A 13,107-nucleotide genomic window follows, 5' to 3' on the forward strand; every position below is an offset into this window, starting at 1 on the left:
TAAAAATCACTTTAGTTTTTAAATATCCACTGTGTGTGTGTGTGTGTGTGTGTGTGTGTGTGTGTGTGTGTGTGTGTGTGTGTACATGCGCGTGAGAGCGCCCGCGCAACCTGCAGGTGGTGGTCAGAAGACCCAGGGGTCAGTTCTCTCCTTCTACCATGTGGGCCCCGGGATTGTACTCAGGTCGGTCTGTAGCTGTCTTCACAGTAGCACTGTTGTTATACTGTTTCGGTGGCTTCTGGTGCTACTTCTCAAAGGGTTGCTAAGGAAGCTTTCTTTTTGGTAAATAATATTATGGAATGGTTTCTGATGTATCCAAGGATTGGGGTAGATGAGGTAAATCCTGAGGTCTCAAAGTCTGCACAGCAAGTTCAGATAAAAAAAAAAACCAACTTTTTAAAAATTGTAAACAAATGTGTCTTGTTTGTGAGCTTTCCAGAGAATATCTGGGCAAGGGGCAAAGCCGTCCTGGATGGCTACTGAGGTTTAGGTCTTAGCTGGTCTCTTGCTATACCAACATTCTTCCTTCTACACAAGGAATATCATCTCTATGATGGCAACCGTCAAAGAAAATGTTAACGGTTTTGAGATTCTCGACTCTCAGTTGGAGAGAGGCTATGCCCAGGTTCCTTCCTCTTCCCCCATGAAAGGAACAGGAGTCCATATGGACCCTTGTATGTTTAGACATCCAGCATGAATCAGCAAGAGATGATTGGCATCAGATATCCAGAGAATCCAGAAGTAATCAATGATGTCGTCTATCATATAGCCAGTTTTGGGCAGAATGCTACTGTTGTGTGATTCTATATAAATATGACATTGAGGTCAAGACCTTCACCTTTGCTTTTGCCAGCCAGCCTGTAAAGGCCTGTGTGTGTTTAACTTTAGCCCGAGTGTATGTAGGCACCTGCGTCTGTGTTTGCCAGTGCTTGCCAGTACGCACTGAAGGCACACACCTGCATGCCTGGCAGCCTGTGTGCCAGGGTAAAGTATGTCTTAGCTGCATCCCACTCCGTGTGTTTGCCTCAAGCTCCCAGCCTCTGTTCTTGGCATTGGAGCTGGGACCTCACTTCTAATCTTTCTCCTCACTCTGCAAGAAGCTTCTAGACTTTCTTGAAAGGCAGGCTACTACCAGATACTTCACTCTTTACTTACACGATTTACTAGCAAATGTTTGCAGCTTGAATACAAGCTTGGGTATAGAATTTTTCTCCTCTGTTTTTGGTGAATGAAAATTCTAGGGAGGAAGCTGTAACCACAAAGGTTGATTGACTGGCTAGAACATCAATGCTTTGGAGAGGTTACAGTGTTGCACGACCACAGCCAAATTATCTTTGGCCATCTATAGACCCCTTAATAGCCATTTGACTCCCACCTCTGTGCATGACCTAATTAATAGCTTTGTGATCATTAGGTAAATCCATTTAAGCGAAGAAGCCAACTTCTAGATCCCACCAGCCAAAAGGTTAAACCCCACAAAATAGCAGCTGAAGCCTACACAGAGTTTTTCCCCTCTTTACTGTAACCCACCTACCTGAAAAACTCACTAAAATAATTGGAAGGTGTATTGATTTATGACTTGACTTGTTCTGTTATTATTAAAGTTTCAGGACATTGCTCCCTCACTGGAACTTGGCATTTGGAGAGACCTGACTCTGTGCCCCAAGCTGCAGCCACTCATATTCAGGTTCTAAATAATCTCTTTTGTTTCTTTGAAATGTATCTTAGTCAGAGTTTCTATTGCTGCACTGAGACACTGTGGCCAAAAAGTAAGTTGGGGAGCAAAAGGTTTATTCGGCTTGCACTTCCACATCACAGCTCTGTCATCTCAGGAGGTCAGGACAGGAAGTCAGGGCAGGAGGCAGGAGCTGATGCAGAGGCCATGAAGGAACACTGCTTACTGGTGTACTCCCCAAGGCTTGCTCATCCTGCATTGCTGTAGAACTCAGGACCACCAGCCTAGGGATGTCACCACCACAGTGGGCTGGGACCTCCCTCATCAGTCACTAATTAAGAAAATGTCCTGTGGGCTTTGTGCAGCCCGTCTTCTAGAGGCATATTCTTAATTGAGGTTCCCTCCTTGTTGACTGAGGTTTCTGTCCCGCCAGGTCCCACAGCTGTTTAGTCCCCCAAAAACACACAGAGGTCTACATTAATTATAAACTGATTGGCCCATTAGCTCAGGCTTCTTATTATCTCTTATAACTTACATTAGCCCATTATTCTTGTCTATGTTAGCCATGTGGCTTGGTACCTTTTTTGGCAAGGCAGTCACATCTTGCTTCCTCTGCAGCTGGATCACAACTGCAGACTGAAACTTTCCTCTTCCCATAATTCTTGTTGCCACATCTCTATTTCCTGCCTGGTTGCCATTGCCCTGCCTATACTTCCTGCCTGGCTACTTGCAGGCAGGAAGTATATTATTTTTATTTTTATATTTAATTAATAATATTTTTATTTATTAAAAATAATACAAGTAACAGGATAAAAGATCATTGTCCCACAGCTCCTCCTCTCAGATGACTTTAGCTTGTGTCAAGGTAACATAAAACTAGACAGGACAAAGAGAGCTGTTTCTTTTTTGAACACTTCAAAGAATATTTCTTCTTCTTTTTTTCTTTCAAAAACATTACTTTATCTTTGTCTTGCTCTTGTGGTTTCGAAACACCCTGATGTAATTGTTTTCAGTGTTCTTCCATAGCTGAGTTTGTTTTCTCTGATTTTCACGTTTTCTCCATGTCTTGGGTCTTCTTCAGTCTGAGTGCGTGCTGTCAGTTTGAGGTCTCTTCCTTTGGATTTCCTGAGTTTCCTCAATCTGTTGCTTTGTGTTTGTAATTACTGTTTGAAACTTCTCACTAGAATGTCAAATACTTTCCCATTCCCTCTCTTCTTCAGGTATTTTGTTGTTTTTTACTTTGGCTGTAGTCCCCGAGTTCTTGGATAGTGTTTTTGTTGTTGGTTTTTGGATGGTGTCTCCTGAAGGGTGTGCTACAGGCACAGGCCTTTGCACTTCCTTTCTTCACTTTTCATTTGGGAATCTGTCGCCGGTGGCTCCTTAACATCATTCTTTTTGCAGCGGTGCCCAATCTATTAAAGGTACCAAAGGCATTTTAGCATTTTTATCTTTTCCTGTTTTGAGACAGGGTTTCACTATGGGCTTTCCTCAAACCCACAGTCTTTCTGCTTTAGCCTTCAAATGACTGATATCGCCACATCTACCTCTTTGATGCTTTCATCTGGGGGTTCCTAGCGCCCATATCCAGTTGCTCACAATCACCTGTGACTCCAAGTCTACGGGGTCTGACACCCTCTTCTGAACTCTATACGTAGAATACATTTGCATGTGTATTTACCATGCACAAACCCACATGCAGAAACACATATATACACATAGTTAAATTTCAAGTGTTTTCATCTGTAAGTTTACGCATATGCAATATAATGTTTTAATGTAACCCCTTAGCATATTAATCAGTGAAGTTTCCAGTCTACAGTCCCATAGTCTCTACTATGTCTGAACATGGCTCTGGTGTTCCAAACTGGTACATCATGGCTCTGTCTCCAAACTGTGCTTTTGCCCTATAGTATGCATAACTTAAAACCTGTTTTCTGGAAAGTCAGATATATGGGCTGGAAGACAAGGCAGAAGGATCTGAGTAAGCTGTCTTTAGTGGGATCTTTCTCTTTGCTCATCTGTCTAGAGAGAGGCTGTTGAAGGAAAGGAGTATAAAGGTTAATGGTACTATCAGAGAATGAGCACTCTACGGTCAGCTTAATCCCCTACAAGATCTAGTCTCTGAACAAGTAAAATCGAAGATAAGAAAGTAATTTACTTGATTAGGCAAGTCCAAAGGGTTACAAAACAGAAAAAGTGGTCAAAGGTTAGTAGGTAAAACATCATACACACATTCTCAATGTCAGGTCATTTTTTATTAAATTTATTTTATTATAAAAGAACTTTATTAAGATCTCTGTCCTAATCTGGACACGGTGGCACATGCCTTTAATACCAGCACTTGGGAGTCAGAGTCAGGCTGTTCTCTGTGGGTTTCTCATCTACAGAATGAGTTCTAGGACAGCCAAAGCTACACAGTGAGACCCTATCTTGAAAAAAAATAGAAATAAATAAGACGATTCCTCTGCTGGCAATCACCCATCCATCTCAACTCTAGACTGGCTCACTAGAGTGCTCACAGTCCAACAGGATCTCATACAAAGAGTCTGGAATATTATAGTTGGAACCTCATCCCAGGCCCTAGCATCCATCTTTGGAATGTTGGGTGTTAAGTTCCATTTCAAGCCCCCTCCCCTTGGAGTTGCCTTAGTCTAAACTCCACCTCCGAGAAAGATGAGAAGACCGCCAGTGACCCCTCCCCAGGAAGGGTCAAGACCACAGGCTACTTAAACTGCCCCCCAGAAAATGAACACATGATCTCCGGCTGTTGCCTAGTCTCCCCTTCTCTCTCTTTCCCTCGCCACATTTTCCCGGTGTCACCCGGGAGTATTGCATTAAACATGGGCATCTTTTATTTGGTCTGATTGGAATTATTTGCGTCAGCAGAGAGGCTTGTTCTAAGAAATATTCCTAACAAAAGCAAAGAGCCTTTATTCTACACAAGTTTGCAAATTGGGACTCTCCATTTGTCTCAGTTAGAGTTGGGTTTTTATAGTAGTAAAGGTAGGGATGAGGGATTTCTATGGTTTAGGATCCCTGATTGGCTGATGTTTGTCTAAGGGTGTCCCGGTGAATGTGTGCTGGCACGTGATCCTATCTAAAATTGTTGGAACATTAGGAATTTCTTTTGGATGGTTGGTTCCTGGGTGGTGCCTGGGTAATCTCAGTTTGTGGTCCTTCCTGCAACCAGGTATTGCCTCAGGCTAAACTACTGAGACTCAGGCCTCTATTAATCTTATCAAGGCTAAGTCCTACCTGCACTGGCAGATGATAATGGTTGAAAGTTAAGAACTTCCTTTGGGTGGTCTGTTCCTATTAAGCTCATCATGGCTGAGCCCTACAGCCAGAAACTCAATGGTGGACAGAGAGGGAACTCTATGGTGATGCTTATTCTAGGGAGCTGAGAGTCGAAGCTTAGATGTTTGCCTTTAAAGCACAAAGCCCAGCAGCTCAGACTACCGACTACCGCCTTGGTTAGATGGTATTTCCCCAGGGTCTAGAACAATGCTTGCTGGAGAAAAGCCAGTATGCATGGTTAACAGGAGGCAGTTTCATCCCCAAATAGAGAATGTTAAAATTCTAGCTTGATACCGCGTGGAGCCAGCCTGTACCCATCACTAAGAAGAAAGAGAAAGCATGCTATGTGACTGTGCTCACAACTTTCAGCAGGATCCCAGGACCCCAGGACTTCAGGCAGGAGGGAGGAGGGGAGGAAGACGAGACAGGGAAAGGGGAGAAGGAGAAAATATTAACTAAAGACAATTACTTTTTAAGCTACCAAGTGACATTTCCAAGAGGACAAGATAAGAAAATGCACCCCAGGTCCCCATATCTGTGCGAACATAAGGAAATTCTCCCAGCTGCTGCAAGATTAAAACTTCCCAGAAAATGGGGACAGAAAAAAATTTACAATTTAAATTTTTATCATGTTTAAATATATGATAAAAGGAATTTTTGAATATGTGGTACAGCACATATTTAGTTATTTAATTGGACTTTTATGAAGTAAACAATGTATTGTCACAGAAGTCAGTAGAAAGTACAGATGTGGATATAAGTATGAAATCAGACACAATAAAATCACACGAATTACTTTGCATAATTCTATACATTTAACATTTCAATAGGATAAATAATATTATTTTCTGTTTTCAGTGCTAAGGATCAAACCTGAGGTCTCATGCATGCTAGGAACATGCTTACTGCTAAGCTGCAACTCCAGCCCAGTGTTTTTTTCTTTTCTTTTCTTTTTTTTTTTTTTGATTTTTCGAGACAGGGTTTCTCTGTAGCTTTTGGTTCCTGTCCTGGAACTAGCTCTTGTAGACCAGGCTGGCCTCGAACTCCCAGAGATCCGCCTGCCTCTGCCTCCCGAGTGCTGGGATTAAAGGCGTGCGCCACCACCGCCCGGCTGTTTTTTTCTTTTTATATTCATTTTTTAATAGATTATTATTTGGGTCATATTCAGCACCCCTAGCTAAAATTGAGACAGTGAAAGACAGAAAGTCAAAGTAGCCCAACTTTTACAAAAGAAACCAAGACAGTGGTAGCAAGATAAAGCCAACCAAAAGATGGGGGTCACTGCAGTTGTTTAGAATAATCTCACAAGAGAAATGAAACGAAAAGGATATTTCTGTACTATTGACATTTCCCCACGGCATATAGAAAGAACAGCAGTTTTTATTTTTACCATGTGGAGGCCCAAGGACAGTTTGTAGGCATTAATTAGTTCTTGCCTTCTGCCGTGTGGGTCTTGGGATTAAACTCAGGTCGTCAGGCTTGGTGGCAGGTGTCTCTTTACCCACTGAGCCATCTCACCAGCTAGGAAAACATTTTTAATTACCTTTATCAAGTGAGAATAACTAACAAAATCTAACAAAGGAACACAAAAATAATATTACAGATCAATCCTGCCAATAAATATCGTTGCAAAAATATTAAATATTATGGAAAGGATCCAGCAGTTCCATAAAGGAATATCATAGCTGGAATAGTTTAACACGAAGAAAAGAGTAATTGTCAAGAATCACAGTAGTTTTAAGGAGAGAAGTGAGGGAACCATTTCTATGAACACTAAAATGGTGTGTGACAGATACTCCACCTTCTTGCTGGAAACAGTAAAATAAATTTCATGGATTATTTTCTGAAGATATCATTTAAAGAATTGCACAAATACATATTAAGAAGTGTATATGTATGTGCAGGTATCTCAGCCCCAAATCAGCATGCTACTTAGTAGAAAAACATCGACAGCAACATCACTTCTGTTATCATAACAATCAATTGTTACGGCATTAGTCCAAAGGGAAGAAGATGTCGGTGGTGACAGAAAAATCTGTAGGGGAAGAAAGATGGTGGTTAAAGGGACTTGCTGCTGAGCCTGCTGATCCAAGTTTGATCATCAGGCGGGGAGGGAACTGACCCCCATAAGTTGTCCTTTGACCTCCACATAGTTACCATATGCACATGCATAAAATCAAACACAGTAAGTAAACAGAAAAAAATCTTTTGGATAGAATATGAAATTAAGATTACCTATAGATAATATGACTGTTTATCTGGAAAGCAATATCAATTAAAAATAACATAAAAATTCAGAATATAGCAAATGCAAAATTTATAAAGTAATAAATGGCCTCCATGTATGTTTTCATTACTTTTCAATTGCTGTGAAGAAATAACCTGACCAAGACAATTTATGGAAGAGTTTATTGGGGATTAAAGTTTCAGAGGGTGAGTTCTTGGCCATCATGGTGGGAGCATGGCGGAACGCAGGCAGCCATAGTGCTGGAGCAGGAGCTGAGAGCTTACATTGGTCGACAAGGAGGTAGTTAGAGAGCTAATCAAAGCCCACCCCAAGTGACAAACCTGGTACAAGACCACACCTCCTAATCCTTCCCAAACATTTCCACTGTCTGGGGACCAAGCATTCAAATAGATGAGCCTATGAAAGCCATTCTCATTCAGACCATCGCACTGTCTAATGTGAAATAAAGGACAAGGGACTGAGGGTAGAGGTCATTGCTAGAGCACTTGCCCATCGGGAGTGCTCCCTAGGTTCTAATCCCAGCACTGCAAAAAGCACTCACAAAAGGGCTTTCTTAAGCTCTACCCAACACGAGTAGTGAGCAGAACACAAAGCACAGTCAAAAAGGAGTAGATTGGCCCCAGCCAGGTTTATCTTATTTGAGCATGGTATTGCACAAGTGTTTACTTGAAAAAAATCCTACTGGGAGCCTATGCCTGACTGAAGCTTAGCTGTTTGTGATTGGCCAAATTCTGGCTCGCTGTCACAAAAACGCAAATTGTTCCTTCATTAATATTTCTAAGTTTATTTATTTGTGAAGCTAACATCACAGTTAGTGAAGAACTCAAAGCACAAAGGGCCTCAGAATAAATTGCTTCTTGCTGACTTGGGAAGAGATTATAAATGGAACGGAGGGTTTTGTCTACACACAGGGGCTTTATGAGGACAATGACTATAATATGCCTGTTCAGAAGCTGGCATTTCATCAGCTATGAGAAAACATTGAGAAGCACTCATTTCCTAAGAAGCTGGCTTGCTGGGATTGGCCAAGATATTAACAAACAAGTTTACCTACTCCTATTTAATTTCAATGATTTTTATTGGGTTTTTTTTGCCTAATTTCTTTTTACTTCTAACTTCTAATACTATACTGAGTTCAAACTTATCTTGACCCCAACTTTAAGAAAAATCTTTCATCTTTTGGTGATTTTTTTTCTTGAATTAAAAAAAAATTAGACGTATTAAATTTTATATGTGTGCGTGTTTGCTTGCATGTGTGTATGGGCACCATATATGTGCCTGGTGCCCAGAGAAGTCAGAAAAGGGCATTGGTTCCCTGGACCTGTGGTTACAGGTGGCTATGAATCACCATGTGGGTTCTGGGAACTGAACCCAGGTCCTCAGGAACCACTGAGCCATCTTTAGAGGCCCAGTTTCTCATAAACACCCCTTCACCGTATTGAAGAATCTTCTACGCTTTTCTTTACCATTTCATTTGTTATTGATAAAATTCTTGGCTCTGTGTGGCATCTCTGCCTTATAATCTACAGCACTAAGAGGTGGGGGGGGGGGTTGAAACTCAGGGTCAGTCTGAGCTACAGAGCTAAAGCCTGTCTCCAAAACCAAAACCCAAAGTAAAATAAAACAAATAAACCACAAAATAGACTTTTATATCCATTGTAAGTGTAAACTTCAGTGGCCCTTGGGACATTCTGGCCAAGTTGCTATCTGCTCCCACTACTATCCAACTCCTCAACTTTTTAAAAAGACCTCATCTGCTGGGGACCACTTCTTCCTGTCTCTGTGTCATCACGGAAGTGCAGTGATGGGACACTCGTCTGGCTTTTGTCTTCAGCCATTTTGTTAAATGTCATCTTTTCATGCCTCTTGCTTACTTTATCTCTTCCCTGTTTCTTCTCTGACTTTTATCTCTCTCAAGCTATTCTTTTCCACTTCTTTCCTTACTTTTAAGCCTCTGCCCCTTCCTTATTGTCTTATCTATTCTTCACCTTGCTTTGGGGTTTCCTTATTTTCAAAGATTATGTTCATGAAAATTATGCCATCTGCCATCTGAATGCTTTTGCTTTTCGTAGAAGACTTGTGTCTCTTCTTTATTTACCCGAGTGTGCCCTTTTCTCACTATTGTTGGTATGTCTCCAGCCCCGTGGTATGTGGATACAAACAATGTCAAATATCAAAGCTAGGATTTGCTAATGATATGATGAGTGCGAGGAAAGGCATCTAAGGTATCTAAAACTCCAGTTGAATCTGACATCTTCAACACTACTCACAAAATCTGTTAGGTTTTGTTGTTTTTCATTTTTTGCCCGTTTTTTTTTTCTTTTTGGTTATAGGGGTTCTCTGTGTAGTCTGACGGTCCTAGAACTCTCTCTGTAGTCCAGGTGCATGCAAGGATCCACTTGCCTCTGCAACTCAACTATAAAATTTGTTCTTTTTTGTTTTGTTTTGCGGAACAGGGTTTTTCTGTGTAGCTTTGGAGCCTGTCCTGGAACTCACTCTGTAGAATCAGCCATAGAAATACCTGCAAATGGAAAAGGCGTTCACTCTCGCTATTCCTTAGCGAAGTACAAGCTGAAAGCCACAGTGAGGTATCACTATACACCAACTAGGATGGCAGTTGTAGGACCCTGACATGACCAAATGCTGGCGAGGCTGCCGAAAGCGACTGATGAGGACTATAAATTGCTATAAAAATATTGAAAATGTATTTGGCTACAAACGCTAAACACGCATTTGTTATTCCCTGGGAATTCTGTAGAACAACTGAGTAGAGGAATAAAGACAGATATATACATATGTTAACTTTGTAAGAATTTGTATACATTTAATAATAAAATGAAACCTTTGTTACAAAAATAGTGTATTTCCATTTCCTCAGTTTCTGGCAGAGAAAAATTTCAAGGGCAGGTAAATAGAGTTGAATTGCCGTAACCTCTGAGGGCTGAGTGTGCGTCTGTGTGCCCAAGGCTCTCTGCCTCCTTTGGGGCTGTGCTTCCACATCCTAGGAAGCTGGGTGTGATTTGCTCAGGACCCATTTCTCTGCAGGAATATATCTACTGCTTCGAAATCGTCAGCAGTTTCAGCTGTTAAACTGTCTAATTCCTATCAGACAGAAAAAGAATATCATATCAACTTTTAAGATGTTTGAATTCTTCCTGACCTATACTAGTGTTAACATCAAGTTTATTATTATAACAAGTGACAGTTCAAACTTTGAGTCCCTACGATTTGGAAGTCCATCAGCTCATGAACTGATGAGAGCAGAAAAGTGTATTTAAGCTTCAAGCTCACTGTTCAGTACATCTTATGAAGACTCCTTCCGAGCTCTGCCTTCTCCAGCACCAAATTTATTCTCAGGGACTCATTTCCTTTAGTTGTCAAAAAATTAGCCAGAATGTACTCTAGAGTCAGATGCATTTCATGCCTCCTTTATGAGAATCTTAACCAAGGTTCAAGGGGAGCATCTGGGTAGATTTGGGCCACCAGGTACATGGCTGATGTAATCTATGTGCTGAGGATGATTTCTGTCCTGAAGAGGCTCTGAGGTTGTGGCAGTAAATGAGTCACCCTCAATAAACTATGTTTTAACTGAAAAGGGAGGGCCTTCTTAAATTACCAACTTGCTGTCTTTCATGGAAGAAGTTTGTGGGGAGCTACTCCACACCCCTAATCTTGAAGTGATGATTTTCCTGGTCCTTAGTCATTTAAGTCAATGAATATTTGATATTCAAAAACTAGAAGGGAGACTATTTCGGTTGGGAATACATATAATTCTAGTCCTTTTTCTGTTCCATAGCTATACTGTTTTGTTGGGAGTATTTGGATATGTTTTTTAAATATATTCAACAAAATGCTCTCAATTGTTATGCTGGCTATTTTATGTCAACTTGACAGCAGCCAGTCACTTGGGAAGAATGAACTTCATTCAGTTGAGAAAATGTCCCCACCAGCTTAATGTGTGGGCAAGCCTACGGTTCATTTTCTTAACTGATGATTGATGGAGGGGACCCAGCTCACTGTGGGAGATGCCCCTCCTCCTGGGTGCCATAAAAAGGTAGGCTGCACAAGCCTCGAGGAACAAGCCAGTACAGCACTCCTCCATTGCCTCTGCCATCAGTTTCTGCCTCCAGGTTCTTGCCTTGTTCAAGTTCCTGCCCTGACTTCCCTCACTGATGGATTGTGATGTGGAAGTGAAAGCTAAAATAAACCCTTTCTTCCCCAAGTCGCTTTTGGCCATGGTGCTTTACCATAGCAATAGAAACCCTGAGACAATTGGCTTCTCCAACATAGAACATATTTAAGAGACAGTGAAGACTCATCTTTCAGTGGTTGGGCACTCAAGAGTTTAAAAGGTCACTCTCTGATCAAATAAAAAAAAAAAGGTAACCAAGCATTCTCCTGTGATGAACTTTGAGCTATTTTCAATATTGCAACACAGAACTAGATACTGACCTTGGACTGTGGCTTGCTACAGACAGGTAATACTGGGTTGTGTGTGCGGAGGCTACTGATCTGTTTGCTCCTCCTACACTTTCTCAGCTGCAGTCCCAGGAAACCTCCAAACTGAATGTTTTGCTGTTTGTTTTGAAGTGAGGGCAAAGCAGAGGTCTGGAGACAGTGGGGTGGCCTTGCCAATTGTCTTGCTTCACCAAGAAGGGCCTCAGATAACTCACAGGCTATTGTGAAAGCCACATGATTGAGAAAGCTAGCTGGGCACTCCAGACAAAGGACGCAGAGGATGCGGAGTGCCAAAATCCACCTGGAAGGGAATGTGCTCAAGTGCTCAGTGAGCAGCAAGGAAGCCACTCTGGCTTGAACTGAGTGCGTGGGTGAGAAGAGGCACACCCAGAGGGCAGGACATATAGGGCTTACAGAGGATGGCGTGGACTTTGAATTTTATTCTCAGTGTGACAGGAACCCGCTGGAGAGATTTGATCAGGGAGCTAATAGAGGTCTGCATATGTTCTGAATGATAGCTCAGTGAGGAACAGGAAATGGCAAAACTTTGCAGTCAGGAGAGAGAAACCAACCCAGTTACTTCACACAGGCGGGAGTAAACACCAGCAGAAGGAAGAACTGGGAGGTATCAAAGACCAGAAACAGATTGAAAGGTTCTCAGCTGCATCTCATCACTCCTGGAGGCAGGAATACACTTATCTCCCCTTCCACCACAGACATGCCAGCATGTGCCACACTACTGAATACAAAGAGAAACAGAAATTTTGATTTTCCTGGTGGTCCTTCCTTCCGGTAGGACTTCCTGAGAGGTTGAGAAGGGAGGAGAACCTCCTATGGGCCCCTGAAGTACAGAGTAGTGTAGGATTAAGAAGTAACATTATCTAAGCAATCAAGCAGGGAGTCTATTAGGACGCTGTAGATAGATAGATAGATAGATAGATAGATACATAGATAGATACATAGATAGATACATAGATAGATACATAGATACATAGATACCTATAGATAGCTAGATACATAGCTAGATAGCTAGCTAGATAGCTAGATAGCTAGATAGATAGATAGATAGATAGAGTAGATATTGTTAGGAATATTTCCTAACACGAGCTCCCTGCCTACGCAAAAACTCCCAATCGAGCCAAATCAAAACAAGCCGAATTAAGAAATATCCAGGTTTAATGGGAGTTCTGCACTCTTGGGTGGCTCCGAGGGGGAACCGGGAAGCCCGGGAAATGTGACCCCGGGGAGGAAGAAAGGGAGACCAAGTGTTTCTGTTTTGGGAGATCACTTAAATACTCTGGGGAGTGGTCCTGACCCCATTCCCAGGGAGGGGTCAGGACCTGGCCTGCTGGGATTTGGAGTCCAGACCAGGCCTGGGGGGTTGGGATAGATGCTAGGGGCTGGGACCTATGCCCAACTTGACAGATAT

This window comes from Microtus pennsylvanicus, chromosome 11 (assembly GCF_037038515.1).
Source record: "Microtus pennsylvanicus isolate mMicPen1 chromosome 11, mMicPen1.hap1, whole genome shotgun sequence".
NCBI lineage: Eukaryota > Metazoa > Chordata > Mammalia > Rodentia > Cricetidae > Microtus > Microtus pennsylvanicus.